Consider the following 8,973-nt stretch of genomic DNA (forward strand, 5'->3'; position numbering starts at 1 on the left):
CAGCTTTTGTGCTCCTGAGATGCTGCTTGGCCTGCTGTGTTCATCCAGCTTCACATCTTGGAATTCTCCAGCATCTGCAGTTCCCATTATCTCTGGTACTGCTGGGCTTGCTGTGTTCATCCAGCTCTGCACCTTGTTGTCTTAATACTGCAACTTCACCTGCAGGTGGCAGCACTCGCTTCCATTTCCAAAAACGGCCGGCCTTGGGCAGCTGGATTCTGGTTCACTCAGCTGTGTGATTCGCTTACATTTTAGTGTCTTTCCTTTAGGATTTTGAACTTGTGACATGTGGGTTAAGGATTAACTTGTAAGTAGTTGTGAAGCCATGCTACATTTGTTTGAAACACAGTCCTGTAAAAGAGAAAGACTGCCTGGAGGGTGATGTGGTTTGTTTTTCTTGGGATAGTTGGATTTTTTCAGCGAAAACTGTAAACAATGCAGAGCATTGGGTTTCAGTGAGATGGTTCTGCATTAGTGATCCTGAGACGCTGCTTGGCCTGTTGTGTTCATCCAGCTTCACACTTTGTTCTCTTGGTTCAGCAAAGGATTTTTTTGGGCCTAGGTGAAACACTCGTAGCTTGAGTTGCATTCTGCAGTCTTAACAGAAGGTGATGTGGAAATCAATTGTCCCTGAAGAAGGGAGATGGTTTAGAACTAGATTACCTCTTTGCAATGTGTTTACTTTTAAAGTTCCAATCAAGTGCTTGGCCAAAACCCTGAAGAGGTCATTTGAATATAACTAGTTGCATTATATACCAATGGTTCCTATGAATTCACTCATGTTTAGAATTTGTTTGTCATAAATAACAGCTACGTTAAGGACTGAAACCTCATTCGTGCTTTCTGTCAACTTGGGTTTAGACTCAAGACATAAAGATCCCTGGTCCTCTGGTGGGCCTTGTGTGTGTCAACTCCATTTCACTCTTGAATTCTGTCTCTTGAGGGCTCCTGTGGTGCCGTGGTTGTCTCTCTTCCTCTGATCCAGGAGGTCTGAGTTGAAGTGCTGCCTACTTTTTAAGTTCATTCACAGTATATAGATGTTGCTGGGCAGACCATTATTTATTGCCCAGGGGGCAGCTGAAAGTTGACCACATTGCTGTGGGTCTGGAGTCACATACTACCCTAACTGGGTGAGGATGGCAGATTTCCTTCTGAGAGAAATGGAGTGCTACAGGACAGTGGTTAAACTAGTTAACACTAGTACATGAACTTAGGCACAACAGTTAACACTTGGACAGGAATTTAGTCACAGATGTGATAGCAATAAGGAGAAGTGGTGAGGCGGCAGTGCACAGTATGGGGGATCAGCTTGAGTGAGCAGAAGGTAACAGTAAGGAGCGATGAAGAACCAGCTAAAACCGGATCCAGGAAACACTTGGGGCTAAGTAGGTGAAAGGTGAGGAGTATGTGGCCACAGGCAGCTATGGCACATGCGTAGTGGACAATAGTAAAAGCCAGAGCTGAACTACAGATGGGGACACCCACTTAGGGAGGCCCGAGGGAATACAAACATTGGCGCCTGAATACATAATGAATGGGATGTATAAAAGAAGACTGCAAACTGTGTATCAGGGTCTTTCCAGTTCTCCAGGGGCACCCGACTCTGCAGACTCGCAATAAAAGAACTTGTTTCCACGACTTTGTCTCCAGTAGTTCTGTGATTGTGAGCACGGGTGTTTTGATAAATCTCACACTTCCGTAACATGAACAAGATGGGATTTTCCTCAACACTCAGAAATAGTTTGCTGGTTTCATCATTAGACTCTGCCATTGATGGGATTTGAACATGGGATTTGACATCACATGGATGTCTTGTTTCATATTCTAGTGATAATACTACGAGGCCACAAGCCCTGTAACTGCGTAGGTGTGTCACAGTGTCTCTGAATGAGTTGATAAATAATATTTTGTTGCCACGCGGCATACCTGACAAACTGTTTCAGATCATCTCTCTGGGGAGAGATTGTCTCAATAAGAAGCTGATTGCCCTACTCTGTCACTCTCCCTGAGACTTCCAAGCTGGGAAACATATCCCCACCCTACTGTCTGCCCCTCCCGCCTCCCCCTCCCTGCAAATCACTTCCCTTTGTCCTGTGTTCTCTGCTCCAGTCTGCGACTCCATCACAGATTTTCTTCGGTATCGTGGGGCTCTAGCCTGGGATTCCAAAGGAGGGATGAGGTCCTTGAGCCCAGAGCCATGACATGGACTATTTTCTGTTTTAAAATTACTTGACGTTTTTATTATACTATCATGGAGAGTGGACTCAAGAATCTGTACTTAGTTTGTACCTATGATGATGCCACAAGTGGCAACTTGTAAACTTTTCACTGTATGCAGGCTGCTCTTCCGCTTGGATTTTGTTCCTTACCCAGAATCCTTTATTAGTAGGTTCTTGGGGAGAAAGGATAAGGATCATTTTGTTTCTGACTCAGTCTTGGGGTTCACACGCTATCCCATGCAGAAACACTCTCTTACCCTGTCCCAAATTTTCCCACTCATGCTCCAACTCTCTCTGTTCCACGCTCCCAATCTTTCCACTTTTCTCAAACTCTCAATTCCTCCACCTCTCCATTCTCCCTCTCACTCTCTCCTTTGCCTAAACCCATACTGGCCCATTCTTACTCACCCAAGTTCCCACACAAGCACAACCACTTTCCCTTCCGCAATCACTGACTTACTCATTCTCTGATGTTCTCCCATATCCTCCATGTCTCACTGATTCACTTTCACTGCACTGTCCCAGTCCCAAGCACATGCACTGTCTCTCCCTGCCTCAAGGGCAGGCAATGGCCGTGTGGTATTATTGCGAGACTGTTAATCCGGAGACCCAGATAATGTTCTGGGGACCTGGGTTCGAATTGTGCCGCCGCAAATGGTGGAATTTGAATTCAATAAAATATCTGGAATTAAGAGACTGACGATGACCATGAATCAACTGTCGATTATCAGGAAAAGTCCTCTGGTTCACTAATGCCCTTTAGGGAAGGAGATTGCCATCCTTACCTGGTCTGGCCTACATGTGATTCCAGACCCACAGCAATGTGGTTCACTCTGAACTGCCCTCTGGGCAATTTGGGATGGGCAATAAATGCTGCCTGGCCAGTGTTGTCCATGTCGTAGAGACATAGAGTCATACAGAATGGAAACAGCCACTCGGTGCTGAACATAATCCTAAACTAAACTAGTCACATCTTCCTGCGCTTGGCCTATATTCCTCCAAACCTTTCCTATTCATGTACTTATCCAAGTGTCTTTTCAATGTTGTAATTGTGCCCACATCCACTTCACGAGTCACGGTGCTTGAGAATCAGAGCCCTTTCCTGGGTGGCTTGTAACACTTGATACCATCCATGAAGGGGCAGCCTGCCTGATTGACGCTGCATCCGTCACCCTCCATTTTGATGCACTTCACTGCCAGTGCACCACCCACTAGCGCGCTGTGGGGAATCATCAAAACTCCTCCGGCAGCACCTTGCAAACCTGCGACCTCTACCATCTGGAAGGAAAAGCCTTGAAAATCATGGGAACACCACCACCTGCATGTTCCTGTCCAAACCATCTTGATTTGGAAAGAGATGCACTTCTACTCTTGTCACTGTGTTAAAATTCTGAAACTCTCTCCCTAATAGCACTGCACCCTGTAGACTTCAGCAGTTCAAGAAGGCGGCGTATCAACAGGGGAGAAGTGGAGATGGAGCCCAGAGAGAGAGAAGAACAGTTGGGCAGGAAAGGGGCTGGGTAAAATTCAGCCTTCGTGGAATCAATAGCTGCCAATGGGGACCTTTAGTCACTGACACTGAGTTGGAGCCCATATGATAACAAGGCCTGGTACGTGGAGCGTGGGAGAAGAATGTTAGGCCCTGAAATTATTGATACTGAGTCCAGAAGGCTTCAGGGTCCCTGAGCAGAAAATGAGAAGCTGTTCTTCCATCTCGCTGGAGCACAGTAGCAATTCTGAAACAGGGATGTTGGTCGGGGAACATGGTAGTGTGTGAAATGGTAAGCAACAGGAAGCTCTGGGCCATTTTTTTGGACAGAAAGTAGGTGTTCTGCAAAGCAATTGCCCAGTGTATGTTTAACCTCCCAGCGTACAGCAGACCACATTGTGAGTAGTGAATGTGGTAGACTGGATTGAGTGACATGTAGGTAAAGCACTTCTTCAACTGGCGCCTTGGAAAGTGAGAGGAGAGGGAAAAACAGCAGCTGTTACATCTTCTTGATTCCGAGGAATGGTGTCATTGGGCTATGGGGAGGTGTTGGGAGTGAAGGAGGAGTGGACCAGGGTGTCCTGGACGGAACGGTCCCTGTGGAAGGCTGACAAGGGAGGGGAGGAGAATATGTATCAGGTGGTGTCATATGTAAACTGCTGAAGTTGGCAGAAATGACAGGTCACAGTCCTTTGAATGTGGATGCTGGTGGGCTGATGGGTGAGGACCAGGGGATCCCATCGTTCTTGTGGGACCAAAGAGAAGGTGTGAGGGCAGAAGTGCAGGAAGTGGGTGGACAAAGTTGGGGGCCCTGTCAATCAGGGTAGTGGGAAGTCCTCAGCTGAGAAAGAAGGTCATCATTTCAGGGGCTCCCATGTCGAAACTGACAACATTGAAACAGATGCAACAGTGACAGAGAAGCTGGGAGAATAGAGTGGAATCTTTACAGGAAGCTGGGTATGAGGATGTATAGTTCAGGTCTGAGTACAGGAGGAATTGGTGGTTTTTATAGCTGATATTGGTGGCTTTAATCATGACATTGCACCTGTGGGAAGGATGGAGACTCATCTAGCCCCTGGCTTGAGGGTTCCTTCCCCTGGACTAATCCCTGTCTTGGGTCTTCTTTATCCCACACTTGTTTCCCAACTCTCAGCCTCTCTCCTTGCATCTGCCTCACAGACATCCCACTGACCATAACCCAGGGTAGTCTTGTTGGTGTACAGGCCCCCAAGTTGATGACATCCTCACAACCCACTACTTCTCAACCCATAGGCTGTTTCTCTCCCACACTCACTGTTGATGGGCTCATTACTTCAAGCTGCAAACGCTGCATTGAAGTGGCATCTGATCGGAGGATTATTTCATTATGAAATCTCTGAGCTGACCTTTCTATTTTTGGAATCTTGCTGACAGGCCAGAGAGGATAACTTTGGTGAACTGCGGTGTGGCCGATGGGCCGCCTGTTGGATGAACCTAGTGTAGATGGTGAATACTGCAGCTGCTCTGAATGGGAGAGACTCAGTGTTTAAAGTGGTGATTGGGATGCCAATCAAAACAACTTCTTTGTCATGGATATGCATGAAGTTGTTGGTTCCATACACATCCAACTAAGTTTAAAATATGCAATCACACTTTTAACTTGTGCCGTGGAGGTTCAGGGAGGCCTCAGGGAACCAGGAAATGAATTATTTGCAGAATGCTCAATCTTATTCCTATTCTCCGAGCCTCAAATTTTTTGTGACTGGCTCAATCAAATTACTGCCTTGGTCACGGGAGAGGTCCCAAAGGACTGAAGAACAGCCAATGTTGTTACTTTGTTCAAGGAGGGCAACAGGAATAATCTGGGAAATTACAGTCCAGTGAGCCTTCTGTCAGTGATTGGGAAATTCATTATCACACTTCAGGAAGGATGGGAAGATCTTAAAGAGAGTCCAGTAAAGATTCAGAAGAATGACAGGATTAGGAACAGGATTTACTCACGTTGGGATAAATATGGACTTTTTAGCAATAGGCAGCATGCCTTTGTGCAGGACAGGTTGTGTCTCACAAACCTTTGAGTTTTATAAGAAAGTGACAAAGATGATTGATGAGTACAGGATGATGAATGTTGTCTCTGAGAACTTTAGCAAAGCCTTCAACAAGATCCCTCACAGCAGGCTGATGCAGATGGCGGTCTCATAGGATGAGCGGTGAGCTGGTAGGATTGACACAGAACTGGCTTAGCCATAGCCGACAGAGAGTAAAGGTGGACAAGTATTTTTCTAACTGGAGACCTGTGATCCATTGTTGTTCCACAGCTATCAGTGCTGGGCCGCCTGTTGTTTGTCACAGATGTAAATGATTTTGAGGAGAATGTAGGTTGTCTCATCAATAGTAAGTGTGTGGATAACACAAAGATTGCGGGAGCTGCAGACAGTGAGGAGGATTGCCACAGGAAATAGATAAATTGGAGACTTGGGCAGAGAAATGACAAGTGGAATTTAATCCCAACAAATGTGAGGTGATGCATTTTAGAAAGTCCTCCGTGGAAGGGATGTCTGCAGTAAATGGCAGAATCCTTGGAAGCAATAATGTCCGGAGGACCTTGGCATATAGGTCCACTGTTCTCTGAAAGTGGTGATGCAAGTGGATAAGGTGGTAAAGATGGTGTATTGCATGCTTGCCTTCATCAGCAGGGCACGGACTACAAAAATTGGCAAGTCATGTTGCAGCTCTGTGGAATTTATGTTGGTCATGTTTGGAACATTGTATGCAATTCTGGTCGGCATGCAACAAAGCAGAATATGGGGACATTGGTGAGGGTACAGAAAAGATTTACCAGAATGTTGCCTGGTTCAGAGGATGTTAGCTATGAGGAGTGGCCTGATTGAAGTTTCCAAAATTATGAGCGGTGTGGATAGAATGGATTGTGGAGTCTCTTTCCCAGGTTAGAAAAGTCAATTACTAGGGGATAACAAAGTGTGGAGCTGGATGAACACAGCAGGCCAACCAGTATCTTCGGAGCACAGAAGCTGATGTTTCGGGCCAGACTTTTGGCCTGCTGTGTTCATCCAGCTCCACACTTTGTTATCTCGGATTCTCCAGCATCTGCAGTTCCCATTATCTCTCTCACTTACAAGGGGATGTAGGTTTCAGTTAAGAGGGGGAAAGTTTGAAGGAGATGTGAGAGGCAGATTTTACAGACAGGGTAGCAAGTGCTTGAGAGGGATGCTAGAGGAGATGGTGGAAGTGGATATAACAGCAACATGTAAGAGACATCTTGACAGGGACATGAATAGGCAGGGAATGGAGGGATACGGACTGCAAAAGGATTTTAGTTGAGAAAGGTGTCATGTGTTGGCAAGGTCTTGGTGGGCCAGAGAGCCTTTTCCTCTGCTGGGCTGTTCTGTGTTCTGGTGATTCCCGAAATGTTGATGATGTAGCATTTGACAGTCATGACACGAATATCAAGGATAGTGGTGGGCTTTCCTGTTGGAAATGGTAATTGGCTGGCACTTGTGAGGAAAGTACATGACTTGTAATTTATTATGGTATGTATTAATATTGACAAACAGCATATCGCATGGAGGTGTGGGCTGCTTCATTCCCACATTTCAGGGAAGATGGCAAGGCCTTGAAGAGAGTGCAGTCAAGATTCGGAAGAATGCCTCCAGCAATCAGGAACTAGATTGGAGAAGCTGAGGTTGTCCTTTGATTTGGGAGGAGATTAGATTGACATATTCAAAATCTTCAAGTCTGGACGCTGTAGACTGAAAGGAACTGTTCGCATGGCAGAGAGATTTGGAAACAGAGAACACAGATTTCAGATAATTTTGAAAAGAAGCAATGCCAATCATTGGAAAACCTTTTTGAAGCAGTGAATAGTTACCACTGGATTACACTCCTTTCAAGTGTGATGGTGCAGGTTCAATCAAGGCATGAAAGGGAAAGTTATACACGGCTGTAAAGTGGCCTTTAGTGAGTTGCTGTTTCAGAGAACCAGCATGGACACAACAGACTGAATGGCCTTTTGTGCTGTAACCATTCTATGATTCTACATGTCAGAAATGGAACTGAACACTGCAATTATCTTTTCTGATGGGCAGAAGTTTTTAAAATTAAACAGCAGAATAAACAAAATAACAAGCGTCCTCCAACAACCGCAACAATCTTTCCTTGTGCCAGTCATGATGTCTCCACTGAAAGGCTCCCTGTTGCCACACTGGCTCAGGGATTGCCTTAATGTCGCCAGCATTATTCCTACTTCAACGCTTCAATCCAACTGTTCATCCATGTTGAATTTGTTCTCCTTTTTGTGACTGAACCTACTTTTGCAGTTCACAACTTTTTTGGTGGATGCAGTCCTGGAACAGCTCAGCTCAGGATATGGCTGATTTTGGAGCATTATAACCGGAGCGTTGCGAGAGCTCTCACTCATTGCTGCGTCATTCTGATCGTTCTGTTCTTGGTTTTTAATGGGCCAAATCCAATTAGTTGAAGACTGATACCCACAATAATGAGGACCTCTGGGGTCATTTCTGCATGAGGAGGTTTGCTTCATCCTCGTCTGTTGCACGTGTGTGTTGTGATCTCCTGCCGTTTAGAATAGGTGAGTTTATGGAACTTCTTCTCACTGTTAGTTGCTTACTCAGCAATCGTCATTCACAACTGGACTGGACAGAATTGTAGAGTTTTTATCTGACCTGTAGCTGGTGGGATTGCTGAGCTTTGTCTCTTGCTTGCTACTTTTGCCGTGTCATATGCATGTAGTTTTTGTTTTGTGCTTCATCAGGTTGACGCCAGTAGCCTGGTCTCCTTGTGAACTGATCTGCTGCATGACTCACAGAAATAGAGTGAATCCCAGTTTACCAGTTAAAGCCTTCAGCGCTTGGCCGTGCTCATCCTGGGTGGTGCTACAAAGCCACTCTTGATGATGGACATTGGAGCATCATACAGAGTGTGTTCTTCCTCACCTCAGCACTGAATCAAAGTGTGCTTTTGCACCAAAGAGCTCAAATTCATCAGCTGAAAGCGAGTATGAGATGGTTTCCAACAGGTTTCCTTACCCACGTTTCACTGAATGCCATGTGATTTCATTGAATCTGGGATCATTGTTGAGGCTACTCTCTCCTGACTGTAGAACATTGAGGTGAAACATTTGGTGAATCTGCACTGGCAGTGAGACAGAGCAGAGACAGGAATAATAATGGAAAAGCTGGAGCATTGATTCATGTTTCAATGAACACTCATATGTCAAGCCATTGCTTGACTCGTCTGTGGTAGTCT

Source organism: Stegostoma tigrinum, chromosome 40, assembly GCF_030684315.1.
Source record: "Stegostoma tigrinum isolate sSteTig4 chromosome 40, sSteTig4.hap1, whole genome shotgun sequence".
NCBI classification, from domain to species: Eukaryota; Metazoa; Chordata; class Chondrichthyes; order Orectolobiformes; family Stegostomatidae; genus Stegostoma; species Stegostoma tigrinum.